We start from the raw sequence: 12764 nt of genomic DNA, 5'->3' as shown, positions 1-12764 counted from the left end.
GTAGTTAAAATAGATTCACTGAAACATGCATCCTTTTCATTGCTGTTTGTAAGATCTTTCATGTCTGCGCCTGTTCCGAGACCTGTCTCTCTCTGTTTCGGGCTGGTGACAGCGCGATTCTGCGTTTCATTTCTTGCCCATCATTGTGGTTCTCACATCGAGCTGAAGCGTGAGGCAGAGAGCAGATTTTTAAAATCGCTGTGAAATCAATTTGTGGAAGTGGGAAAGGCCGAGTCAGTTTTTCATTGTATTTTCAACATCCAATATTGCAGATAAATGAAAGTGAAGCTTCGAAAGCAGCAATAACCTCCTCGTCGGGGAATTGAACCCCGGTCTCCCGCGTGACAGGCGGGGATACTCACCACTATACTAACGAGGAATTCGTGCAGACATTTGCCGTATATTCACCACAGATGCTTCACGTTTCAGTGAATCTGTTTGAACTGTTCATTTGATGACAGTTTGTTTAACTTTCCACGGACCACTGTTGAAAGAAGAATTACCGACCACTTTTCCATCTCATGTTGGATCATGATGTGGGTAACGCGGGAGAGAGTGAGACAGAAAGAGACAGATCTTCTCAGGAAAATATAGAAAATATGAGGCACATACACAGACAGACACACAGACACACATACACACGGATTGACTCAGAAATACTGAGAGTCAGAATATGGATAATTTGGCTGATTTTTGTTCCATTTCTGTCGTAGATTTCGTGAAATCTTGCAGATCAATTAAAATGAGCATAAAACTCGAGGTACTCAATGCTGTGGAATTTTAATTCACTTAAGAATTATTAATTCTACAAGAAACTTGTTGAATTTTGAAACGCAGAGATGAAACAGGTTGATGAATGACGGGATCTGAAGTCTGTCAGATTTGAACCTGCGCGGGGGAAATGAATGAATTTCGAATCTGTCACCGAACCCACCAGTTAGTAAAAATCACAATTGCTCTGCATCCAGTCCTCAAATAATCTCCGTACAATAATATTCTGAAAGTGACAATCACCTGTTTTTTTGCTCTGTAGTTTTTGTTTAGGAAGAAGCTCGGCGAAGACATAAAATTAAAAGTTAGCGTCTGAAAACTGCTCCCTCCCAGTCGGGGTATTAAACCCCGGACTAAGGTGGGGCAACTCACCACGATAAGAGAGAAAGAAAGAACGAAAGAAAGACAGAGTCAGTTGTCGTTGTCTAACAAAGAGATGGAAATGTAAATGGTTCTTTCAAGAGTGGCCCGTGGAAAATGAAACAAACTGTCATCAAATAAATAGTTAAAAGAAATGCACAGATACGTGAAGCATGTCTAACACCATCTGGGATGAGTGCACAGTCAATGCAGCCGTTCCTCGTTAGTATAGTGGTGAGTATCCCCGCCTGTCACGCTGGAGACCGGGTTTCAATTCCCCGACGGGGAGATTAAACGTTTGCTGCCTTTTGAAGCTTTTTCTCTCATTTATCTCTAATATTCGATGCGGAATATCCAGTGTAAAACTGACTCGGAGTTTCCCACTTTCCCCGATTTAATTTCACTGATATTCCAGCGGTTTTAAAATCTGCTCTCAGCTTCACTCTTCACCTCGATGTTCGACTGGTTTCTGTGATGTTGGGGATTTCGGGAGGAGGCCGAGATGGATCATCCACTCGGCACTTCTGGCTGAAGACGGTTTCTAAAACTTTGCACTCACACGCTGGGCTTTACCATCATTGAGGATGGGGATGTTCATAGAGCCTCTTCCCATTAGTTGTTTAATTATCCACCATCATTCACAAATGGGTGTGGCAGGACTGCAGAGCTTTGATCTGATCCGTTGTTTGTGGGATCGCTTCGCTCTGTCTGCAGCATGCTGTTTGTCAAGTAGTCCTGTGTTACTTTCATGTTATTGGTGTGTGTATGTTTGTGTGTATATGTCTGTGTGTGAGTGTTTATGTAGCTAGCATGTGGGCCTCCATTTTTACAGCTTTTTTATTTTAAACTCTTGGGGGCCGGGATTCCTGGGCCTTCTCCTTCACACCACATGAGAGGAGGCGAGAAGGCCCGAAACAGCAGGTAATTGCCTTTATCGCACAGCTTGTGGGCCCGGAGGAACAGGAGTGCTTCCCCCTGGCCCAACAAGCCAACCGGCCGTGATCCCACACAGGCGATCGGCCGACCCCCTCCAAATCTCCGACACCCCTGCACGAGCTCCGAACCCCATGATCTCCGACCCCCGCGATGACCCCCGACCCCCGATGACTGACTCGCCGATGCCCCCGATGACTGACCCACCCATGACCTCTTGACCCCCGTGACCCCCCTCCCCGATAAAATTATGCCCAATGAGTTTGATTCCCGTTGTGTTAACTCTCTGTCGGTTTGCTGATAAACGTTTAACTCGCGGCCTGTTCCCGTCAATGATCACAAGTAGTAACAGACAGAGCGGGTCTGACCGCCCCGAGATGTGGAAAAGACATCAGTTCAGGACAAATGCCTCAAATCAAATGGTCTCCCGGCACCGAGAGAGACAAATTCCAGAGAAAAAGGCAGAAGAGAAAAGAGAAATAAAAACTCAATAAAGACACTATCAATATTTCCCATTCTTGATTCCTGTCTATTTCTTCCCCAACCTTTCTGTGCCGGTTAAAATTTCAGTGTAAATAAATGCGAGAATCGACTCAAAGAACGAGAACAGAGCAACAAAAATCACCGAACACAGAATCAAACCCAGAGACCTTTAGATCTTCAATCTCACGCTCTCCAAACTCAACTATTTCGGCTCCACTGTAAATTGGACTTTGTGACATCACCTTGGACAAAAATATAAACCGGGTGGAATTTCCCCTCCCGCTCATTCCTCACTCTGGGGGAATGGGACCCGGTCAGATCTCGGAGCTCAGGTTATGTTAATGTTCAGCTGATGATATCTTAATATTATCTTGTGTTTGGCCTCATTTAATCAGGTTCATGGGCACTTTCTTCCATCATCCCTTCTCCCTGAAAGGAATGTGGTGCAGCGGTTGTCAAATTTAACAGGAAAAATCAATTATCGCCCGCTTTTCACAGGAGAAGAAACTCATCCTGGAGATTCACGCGGAGCAATTTCCCAAATAATGGTCCCGCCCGGGATTGAATCAGAGACCTTTCATGAGTGATGTAAACATGATAACCGCTGCACTCGGGAAACCACTGCTCAATTTAAGGCATCGTGTGCCTTCTCCGTTAAACAACTTCTGTCCCACACTTAAAGCTCTCATTCCATCTCTTTCTCAAACATTTCACTGATCAAAACTTCACAAGTCACAGAGGAAAAAGACTTAATTTCAACATCATTAAACTCCCGAAGGAGCTGCGGGGACAGACTGAGCGGTGTCACTGAGTACAGAGATACAGAGAGACACCAGCAGAGGGAGGTAGAGAGCGGTGTAACTGAGTACAGAGATACAGAGAGACACCAGCAGAGGGAGGGAGAGAGCGGTGTTACTGAGTACAGAGATACAGAGAGACACCAGCAGAGGGAGGTAGAGAGCGGTGTAACTGAGTACAGAGATACAGAGAGACACCAGCAGACGGAGGTAGAGAGCGGTGTAACTGGGAACAGAGATACAGAGAGACACCAGCAGAGGGAGGTAGAGTGCGGTGTAACTGAGTACAGAGATACAGAGACACACCATCAGAGGGAGGTAGAGAGCGGTGTAACTGAGTACAGAGATACAGAGAGACACCAGCAGAGGGAGATAGAGAGCGGTGTAACTGAGTACAGAGATACAGAGAGACACCAGCAGAGGGAGGTAGAGAGCGGTGTAACTGGGTACAGAGATACAGAGAGACACCAGCAGAGGGAGGTAGAGAGCGGTGTAACTGAGTAAAGAGAGACAGCGAGACACCAGCAGAGTGTCCAGGAAACCAACCTTTTATCTGAAATCTGAGGCGAGATATAAACTGCACAGAGTAGAGGAAGCATTACTGTGTATCTAACCCGTGTTGTACCTGCCCTGGGAGTGTTTGATTTGACAGTGTGGAGGAAGCTTCATTCTGCATATAACCCGTGCTGTACCTGTCCTGGGAGTGTTTGATGGGGCAGTTCAGATGGAACTTTAATCAGTCTCTCCACATAACTGAAGTCCCTCATCCCTGGTACCATTCTAATAAATCTCCTGTGCACCCTCTCTAAGGCCTTGACATCCTTCTTCATGTTTCGTGCCCAGAATTAAACACAATACTCCAGCTGAGGCCTCACCAGTGTTTTATAAAGGTTTTGTATCAATTCCTTGCTTTTGTATTCAATGCCTCAATTAATAAAGCAAAGGGCCCCATTTGCTTTTTTAACTGCCTTCTCAACTTGTCCTGCCACCTTCAAAGATTTGTGTAACTACACCCCCAGGTCTCTCTATTCCTGCACTCCCTTTAAAATTGTGCCATTTCGTTTAAATTGCCTCTCCTCATTCTTCCTACCAAAATGTATCAATTCACAATTCTCTGCATTAAATTTCATCTGCCCATTTCACCAGTCTGTCTCTGTCCTCCTGAAGTCTGTTACCATCCTCAACATTGTTTATTACATTTCTGAGTTTCGTGTCATCTGCAAACTTTGAAATTATACCCTGTACTCCCAAGTCCCGGTCATTAATATATATCAAAAAGAGCAGTGGTCCTAATACCGAGCCCTGGGGGACACCACTGTATACTTGCCTCCAGTCTGAAAAACAACCGTTCACCACTACTCTCTGTTTTCTGCTCCTTAGCCAATTTTGTATCCATGCTGCCATTGTCCGTTTAATCCCATGGGCTTCAATTTTTCTAACAAGTCTATTGTGTGATACTTTATCCTCCCTTAATCTCTCCCTGCATAGAAACTCCCCGACCCATATTCATGGCCACCCCCTCGACCTTGCCATCTCACGTGGTCTCTCTTCTCCTGATCGTGTCAATCATGGATAAGGCCATCTCTGATCACTTCCTTGTAACCCTCTCCACCCACATGGAATCAGAGAATCATAGAAAGGTCACAGCATGGAAGGAGGCCATTTGGCACATCGAGTCCTTACCGGCTCCATGCAAGATCAATCCAGCTGGTCCCCCTCCCCCAATGCACATCATAGAATGAACTCAGGAATCCCACGCCACTTTCTATGAGCGGTAACAGGCTGCGGTTATGGTGCAGACCGGGACCCAGGGCTGAGGCTGTGGTCATCAGTTACTCTGGGAGTGGCACAGTCTGTTTCATGACTAGCCGGGGGTGAGAGTAACACCAGAGAGTCAGGCTGGTGTTCAGAAGGGTGTGGGTTCCAGCTCCCGTTCCAGGACTGGGACACATGATCCAGACTGACTGTGTCGTGCTGAGAGGGAGCTGCATCGTGAGAGGTGCTGTCCTTTGAATGAGGTGTTTAATGGGGGTCCCTTCTTTCTGCTCCGAGGTGTAAAAGATCCCGTGGCAATTTGTGAAGAGCAGGGAGTTCTCCCGGTGTCCTGGCCAACATTCTTTCCTCGACCATCAGCACCCAACAAACAGGAGATCGGCTCAATATCTCATCACTGTTTGTGGGATCTTGCTGTACACAACTTGTCTGCTACCTTCTCTTAAAAACGATAGTGACTGATCTTCGAGAGAAGTGCGTTGGGATGTCCTGAGGATGTGAAAGGTGCTATACAAATGCAAGTTCCTTGTTTCTCACAGGGGGCCGTGTCTCGTTCCTCGTCTCATTGAGACTCTCAGTTAATTGGTCCGTTCTCTGCGCAGATGGGGCCCGACTCACTGAGTGTTTCCAGATTGTTCTGTGTGTGTTTCACTCAGACTCGGGTTTTACAGTAAATAATAAAAGGACTGTAGTCAAACACTTGGCCATGAGCTGCTGCCCAACCTGTCGTGACATTGTTGCTTGCTTCCCTTCAGTTTTTGGTGCACTGTCGCCTGAAGAGCCGTGGTTTGCCTCATTTCTCAGTGTGATTGTGGGACTGACACAGAAGTGAGAGAGAAAGCAGCAGCCACAGCCTGGACTGCAGGCAAATTGGGAGGCTGAAACTAAAAGTTCACTATTCCCACACCGGGAATCGAAGCCGTGCCGCTTGGGTGAAAACCAAGAATCCTAACCGCTAGACCACATGTGAACTGAAACAAAACACCAGCAGGAAGGGCACTGAGACTACAACCGGAAAGTTAACGGACGATTCAAAGGAGGTATTCACAATTATGAAAGGTTTTGACAGAGTGTGTAAAGAGAAATTGTTTCCAGTGATGGAATGGTTAATAACCAGAGGACACAGATTTCAGATAAATTGAAAGAAATCATTGGGGGATTTGGAGAGATTTTTTTACACAGCGAGTTGTTATGATCTGGAATGCACTGCCTGAAAGGGAGGTGGAAGCAGGTTCAATAGTAACTTTCAAAAGGGAATTGGATAAATAGTTGACGTGTAATAAATTGCAGGGCTGTGGGGAAAGAGCCGGGGAGTGGGACTAACCCACTTCCTTCTGTGTTCATCCCTGGAAAAAACCCTCCCCCAGGTCACTTACAACGGCACTTTCAAATTCCCAACTCTCTGGACTTTGGCCCTCCATTCACCACGACATTTCTGCAGCTACTGATTTGCTCAATCACACCCTCACCTCCACCTTTGACGCTCTTGTACCCATTAAAACCATCACTCTCCCTCACCCTGGTCAATCCCCCTGGGTCTGCCCTCATTTCTGCTTCCTTAAGTCCAAGGGACACAGCTTTGAAAGTTTATGGTGGACAACTGCTTTGGCCATTCATCGCCAGATCTGGCTGGACCACATAAAGCACTATCGGGTCCTGTCTCCTCTGACAAAACTGGTCACTATTCCAGGATCATCCTGGAATGTAAAGATAACTCCCGACTTCTCTTCTCCACTACAAACCGTCTTCTTAAACCCCTCTCCCATCACTCCTCCACCATCACCTTCAACAAAAAGTGCGAGGAGCTCACGGACTTCTTTGTCACTAAGATTGAGACCATCCATTCAGCTGCCTCTGCCGCTCCCCTCCCTTCCCCGAGCTCACCAAGTTTCTCTCCTATCTCCCCTCATGCCCTCTCTGAGCTCATCTTGACAATGAGACCCACCTCCTGCTCCCTCGACCCTATTCCCAACAATCTGCTGACCACACAACCTCCCTTCCTGGCCCCATGTTAGCTGACATTGTTAATGGTCTCCTCTCCTCAGGTACTGTCCCCCTCCCCATCAAATCTGCCGTCATCACCCTCCTTCTCAAAAGACCCACCCTTGACCCCTGTGTCCTTGTAAACTACCACCCCATCTCCCACCTCCCTTTCCTCTCCAAAGTCTTGTCACCTCCCAAATCCATGTCCATCTTTCCCACAACACCATGTTTGAATCCCTCCAATCAGGTTTCCACTCCTGCCACTGTCCTGAAACGGCCCTTGTCAAAGTCACAAATGACATCCTCTGTGACTGTGTAGAGGGAGATTTAATCTTGATCTAACCCTTGATGCACCTGCCCCCGGAATGTTTGATGACACAGTGTAGAGGGAGCTTTACTCTGCCATGTACTGTACAGTATCAGTCTGCGATGGAGCAGAGCCCTGCTCTTTAATAGAAATCATTCTTTCGATCAGCCACGGAGCCCCTAAAGCAGCCTCCAAGACCCAAAGTCTGATTTCCATCCCACAGTTCCAGCAGTTTGCGAGGGCTGGGCCACGTTAGCAGCAGCTCTCTGTTCCTGGTCTGGAGCTGAGGTGTTGTGTATTGTCCCTGACACAGGGACCAGACGGTGAGCTGCTGGCTCCTATTGTTCTGGGATCATTCCCTGCTGCTCTGTTCTCACCTCTTCACTGGGTCTCAGATTATTACCAGCCATCTTCCTGATCAATAAACAATCGCCAGTCTGACCGCGGAGATTTGAAATGTGTGAAACATTTCATGTGTCTCATCCCTGTCCCTGGACACAAATAAATCGGCCGTCATGAAATGTTCACAGTCCGTTTCTTCAGCCTTCTCCTTCTTAGAAGAATCTTTTAAACTCCTTGCTAAAGTGACCATTGATCATAATGTCTTGTTTTGCGGTATGTTCAAGATTGTTCCAGGTCAGCATTGTAATAATTCGGGGTAGTTGAAAAGTGGGATCATTATATTAAATCTAGATATTTATCACAGCCCCGCCCCCCAAACATTCAAACCACCGTTCAGGAGGAGAACCCCTCTGCTCACTGACCTACATTGGCTCCCAGTCCACCAACATCTCAAATTTTAAATTATCATCTTCGTGTTCAAATCCCTCCATGACCTCGCCCCTCCCTATCTCTGTAACCTCCTCCATCCCGACAACCCTCCGAGATCTCTGAGCTCCTCCAATTCAGGCCTCTTGCGCATCCACGATTTTCATCGCTCCACCATTGGCGGCCGTGCCTTCAACCGACTGGGCCCAAAGCTCTGGATTTCCCTCCCGAAACCTCCCCGCCTCTCTACCTCTCTCTCCTCCCTTAAGACATTTAAAACCTACCTCACCTGTCCCAATATCTCTTTATGTGGCTCCATGTCACATTTTGTTTGATAATCGCTCCTGTGAAGCGCCTTGGGACGTTTTACTCCGTTAAAGGCGCGATATAAATGCAAGTTGTTGTTGTTGGGGTGGAGAAAGGGTTTTCTTTCTTTTTATGACTCTTTTCTATCTCTCTATTTCTTTCCTTTCTCGGATTCTGTTTTCCGGGTCTGTTTACTGACACACATTCCAATCTGTGTCACTCGGTGTCTAACAATGTGAGGCAATGTGTTTTATTCCCGCTGTGTTATCTCTCTGGCGGTTTGCTGATAAATGTTTAACTCGCGGCCTGTTCCCGTTAATGGTCACTAGCAAGAACAGACAGACAGAGCGTGTCTGACCGCCCTGAGATGTGGAAAAGGCATCAGTTTAGGACAAATGCATCAAATCAAATGTTCATCGGGCACCGAGAGAGACAAAAACCAGAGAGAAAGGCAGAAGGAAATAAAGAAATAAAAGCTAAATACAGACATCCTTGATGTCTCTCTATTCCATCCCCAACCGTTCAGTGTCGGGTAAAAATGTCAGTGCAAATAAATGTTTGAGAATCGGCCCAAAGAAGAAACAAAATAACCCAAAACTGCCGAAACCCGGGACCTTTAGATCTTCAGTCTAACGCTCTCACAACTGAGCTATTTCGGCCCCACTGTAAGCAGTACTTTTGCGTCATCCTCTTGGAATAAAATATAACCCCGGGTGGAATTGCCCCTCCCGCTCATTCCTCACTTCGGGAGAATGAGACCGACCATCAAGGAGAGATTTTCTGATCCTGTCGTTGAATCTCATTTATATTAAACATTCCTTGAACTCTCTGCCGGGGGGATTCAGAGCTGGGGTTCACCATGAACCAGCTTCCCCTCAATTCCCAGCTTTATCAGTGAATCGAACAACAAACGCTCGACAGAGCTCAGGTTATATTAATAATAAAAACAGAAAATGCGGGAAACACTCAGCAGGTCAGGCAGCATCTGTGGAGAGAGAAACATCCTTTCAGGTCGATGACCTTTCATCAGAACTCTCTCCACAGATGCTGCCTGACCTGCTGAGTATTTCCAGCATTTTCTGTTTTTACTTCAGATTTCCAGCATCTGCAGTATTTTGCTTTTGTTTTACAGCTTGTATTAATGTTCTGCTGATGATATCTTAATATTATCTTGTTTTTGGGCCACTTTAATCAGGTTCATGGACAAATTCTTTCATCACCCCTTCTCCCACATCGCTTCTCTCTCTCATTCATTCTTTTCTCCTTTCAATCCAGAAGAGGGCGGGAATCAGAGCTCACCCCCCGAACCCTCCGCACACAGACCCCCGTCTACCACTCCGTGTGATCCAAGAGACAATTCAATACATTACACTCTGTATAAACACAGAAAGCTGACACACCAGGGGAGATCGCACGGTGTTGGACACGGAGTGCAATAAACTGAAGTGTTTATAAAAAGTTACAGATCACAACACGTGTCTCTGTCTCTCTCCGCCCTCCCCGCCTGCACTGATTGAGCTGATCTCAACTGGTGTGGTACTGAGACCCACACAGAGCAGGATGGGCACATGTTCAATCTCCAGCCTGTACTGAGTGAGCTGATCTCACGAGGTGTGCTACTGTGCCCCGGAGCAAGAGAAGCCGAGGCTCAGTCCCGGGCCTGTGCCGAGTGAGCTGACTCAATGTGTTCCTGGTAATTTTCTTCAACATCTATGAATGTGGCAGCACAAGTTGGTGAAGCCGTTAAAACAGCATCCAGTTCCTTGGCTTAATAATAGAGAAATAGAGTACAAAAGCAAGGAAGTTATATTAAACGTTTATAAATCATTGTTCAGGCCTCATCTGAAGTATTGTGTCCAATTCTGGGCACTATAATTTATTCAGGATGTCAAGGTCTTGGAGAGGATGGAGAGGAGATTTCCCAGAATTATACCAGGGATGGGGTTTAGTTGTGTGGAGAGACTCGAGAACCTGGGATTGTTCTGCTTCGAGCAATGAAGGTTAAGGGTAGAAGTAATCCACGTGTTCAAAATTAAGAGGGGTTTTGATCGAGTAAATAAGGAGAAACTTCACCCACTGGCGGGAGGGTCGGCAACCAACGGACGCAGATTTAAGATAATTGGCGAAAGAACTAGAAGGGAAATAAGGAGATTTTTTTTACACAGCGAATTGTTATGATCTGGAACGCACTGCCTAAAAGGATGGTGGAGCTCGATTCAATCGTAACTTTAAAAGGAGAATTGGATAAATACTTGAGTATCTCTCCACAGATACTACCTGACCTGCTGAGTGTTGCCAGCAGTTTCTGGGTTTATTTTTGAGCTTTCACTATCGCAGTTTTCCTGACAACCTGCAACTTGCCTCAAGGGCGCAGCTTCAAGCACAACTTTCTTGTGCTCTTCTCACACACAAGATCGCACTTTACTTTCCGACACACGCGCTTTAAAATCTGCCGTTTCTGCACACAGCGTCCTGCGCCACGAGAATTTGAAAGACCTTCCGCTCATGGCCTGTAATCGCTCCTTTTTCCCCACAGGCGCTCTTTACATTTATCCTCTACTCGATTCAATCACAAATTTCAACAGAACTATTAAGATCAAGGCGGAACACTTCCGCTCTTACTGCACCGCCCCAACTTGTCAAATGTGCAACTTTCAACCGCCATTCGCAGCTCTGTTGCGCTGCCCGTCGCTCACGCAACTCAACTGCTGAGAGAAAAGAGCCAACAAGCATCAAAACAAAAACCAGTTCTTCAGTTACCATCCCCTGGATCACAAGATTCCCCAAGTAAATTTCGTGAACATTCGGGCGGCTGTCTTTCCAGAGACCAGCCCTGCTTTCGTCGTGTTTGTCTGTCGAGCGGTCACGCAGATCGAAATGTATCGACTGATTTCAAGGCACAAATGAACATTGGTGCGAATGGGACATGTGCCCAATGGAAACAGCGGTCGGAGCAGAGCAAAATTAAAGGAGTGAGATCGTGAAAGTGAATGTTAGAGTCGGCAATGGAGCAGGAAAGTGTCCATGAAATGGAAGGAGGGAAGTAAAGGCGGCCTATTGACGATGGAAGAAAGAAAAAGCGGGGAGAAGAGGCGGGTTTGAACTGTGGAACATCAAGTACAGGCATGTGAGAGTGCTGGGATTTGAAGGAATGGATAGGTTTTCGCCACCAACAAAAAATATTTCTTATATATATTAAAGATTGATATATTGCTGCATTCTGTCAGTATGTGTGGCAGAGGATAAAAGAGGTGAGAAAGTTATGCCGTGACTCGGATTCGAACCGAGGTTGCTGCGACCACAACGCAGAGTACTAACCACTATACGATCACGGCGCCACACCTCAGCTGTTGTTACAAGACCCGAACCACAGCAATAAGCAGCGCCTCAAATTGTTGCAGAATAGCGGTCCAGCCCCTCCCACGGCCCATCCTTTTAATATCCACCCAGCAATTTCACCAGTGCTGGTTTCATCAACTTGTGCTTCTTTTTGAATTGTTCTCGGTGTTATCTGTCCTGATCCTTTACTTGGCCCACTAGAATCCTAGAATCATAAAAAGGCAACAGCACGGAAGGAGGCCATTCGGCCCATCGAGTCCCCGCCGGCTCCATGCAACAGCAATCCAGCTGGTCCCACTCACCCGCCCTATTCCGGTCGCCCTGCAATTCTTTTCCTGTCAAGTACTTATCCATTTCCTTTTGAAGGCCATGATTGAATCTGCCTCCACCAACCCCTCGGGCAGTGCATTCCAGATCCTAACCACTCGCTGTGTAAAAAAGTTTTTCCTCATTTCACCTTTGGTTCTTTTGCCAATCACGTCAAATCTGTGTCCTCTGGTGCTTGACATTTCCACCAATGGGAACAGTTTCTCTCTATCGACTCTGTCTGTACCCTTCATGATTTTGAATACCTCGATCAAATCTCCTCACAACCGTCTCTGTTCCAAGGAGAACAACCTCAGCTTCTCCAGTCTGTCCACGTAACGAAAGTCCCTCATCCCTGGAATCATTCTTGTAAATCTCCTCTGCACCCTCTCTAAGGCCATCAGATCTTTCCTAAAGTGCGGTGCCCAGAACTGGACACAATACTCCAGTTGTGGCCAAACCAGTGTTTTACAAAGTTTCATCATGACTTCCATAATTTTTTACTCGATGCCTCTATTTATAAATTCCAGGATCCTGTATGCTTTTTAATCGGCTTTCTTAACCTGCCTTGTCACCTTTAACGATTTGTGCACATATACCCCCAGATCTCTCTGTTCCTGTACCTCTTTTAGAGTTGT

The 12764-nt window shown here is 46.5% G+C and overlaps 2 non-coding genes across 2 annotated transcripts; both read right to left on the bottom strand.

Annotated features, from left to right (window-relative positions):
* Nucleotides 1-307: 307 nt before the first annotated feature.
* On the bottom strand, nt 308-379 carry trnad-guc (transfer RNA aspartic acid (anticodon GUC)). Its single transcript has one exon. It is a non-coding gene; the product is annotated as a tRNA-Asp (tRNA).
* Nucleotides 380-11744: 11365 nt separating this feature from the next.
* Nucleotides 11745-11816, bottom strand: trnah-gug (transfer RNA histidin (anticodon GUG)). Its single transcript has one exon. It is a non-coding gene; the product is annotated as a tRNA-His (tRNA).
* Nucleotides 11817-12764: the final 948 nt, after the last annotated feature.

The sequence above is a fragment of the Heptranchias perlo genome, chromosome 35 (genome assembly GCF_035084215.1).
Source record: "Heptranchias perlo isolate sHepPer1 chromosome 35, sHepPer1.hap1, whole genome shotgun sequence".
In the NCBI taxonomy this organism is placed as follows: Eukaryota; Metazoa; Chordata; class Chondrichthyes; order Hexanchiformes; family Hexanchidae; genus Heptranchias; species Heptranchias perlo.
This window is presented reverse-complemented; position numbering and strand designations above follow the sequence as displayed.